Here is a 981-nt window from a genome sequence, read left to right on the forward strand (position 1 = left end):
GCGTCCGCTTCTCGTCCTAGGAGACTCTCACCTGAAGCTCTTATTCGAACGTTCTAAAAGGAGCACAGGACGCCCGCCCACCCCGTTTCAAAAAAGAAAGAAAGAAAGCAAGTGAAATTCGAACGAGAGGCGTCAGGCATCAATGCATGAAGAGCCTGGCAACCTTATCCCCTGCTCTATGATATCACCACCCGGTGTGCTGTGAGCCACTTTCTCCTTCCCTGCCTTTTGTTATTAACCAGTAGCCGCATCAAGCCCCACTACACTTGGGCTATTTTGCCATCCAGGACTTTCACCCTTCCCTTTTTATAGAAGATGCAACATCTCATCCATTGAGACTTACATCACTAAAAAGGCCCATCAAGTCTCCCCATTTAGAAGGGGGCACGAGGATCCGTGTAGTGACCAGTCCCACAATTCTCACTGCATGTCCAAGGGGCTTTCTGTAGACCTCCATGATCAAATTGGAACGGGGCGAGGGGACCAACCCTCTCCGTAAAGCGGTGAGAGTCCCACCCTGGAGCGCTGAAAGGAAGTTTCAAAACTCTTGGACTCTGCCCAGAGCAGGGGTCTCCAACTCCAGTCCTGGTGGGCCGCAGTAGCTACAGGTTTTCATTCTCCCCCTTTTCCTCATCAGTTTTCACTGCTAATTAACTCCTTTACCCTTCATTTTTATAGCCCCGTTTTTAAGGATTCAGTCCTCTTGTTTCTTCTTTAAATGGCAGCCAATCAGAAACGAGTCGTGAGACAAGCCAACTGGTGACTAGCTAAACTAGTTTCACTCCAACCGGTTTCTTAATTCTTGCTGTTCATTAAAGCCGTTATTGAATATCAGGACGTGTTGCTGCTCTCGTTCTGTTGCTTTGCTATCAAGATGGTTTGGTGACCAGAGCAGACCAACCAGACCAGGACCCTCACCTTTATTTTCGGGTAATCTTCTCATTATTGTTTGGCTGCTCCTTAAGGAAAAAGAAACTAAGG

Source organism: Erpetoichthys calabaricus, chromosome 12 (assembly GCF_900747795.2).
Source record: "Erpetoichthys calabaricus chromosome 12, fErpCal1.3, whole genome shotgun sequence".
NCBI classification, from domain to species: Eukaryota; Metazoa; Chordata; class Cladistia; order Polypteriformes; family Polypteridae; genus Erpetoichthys; species Erpetoichthys calabaricus.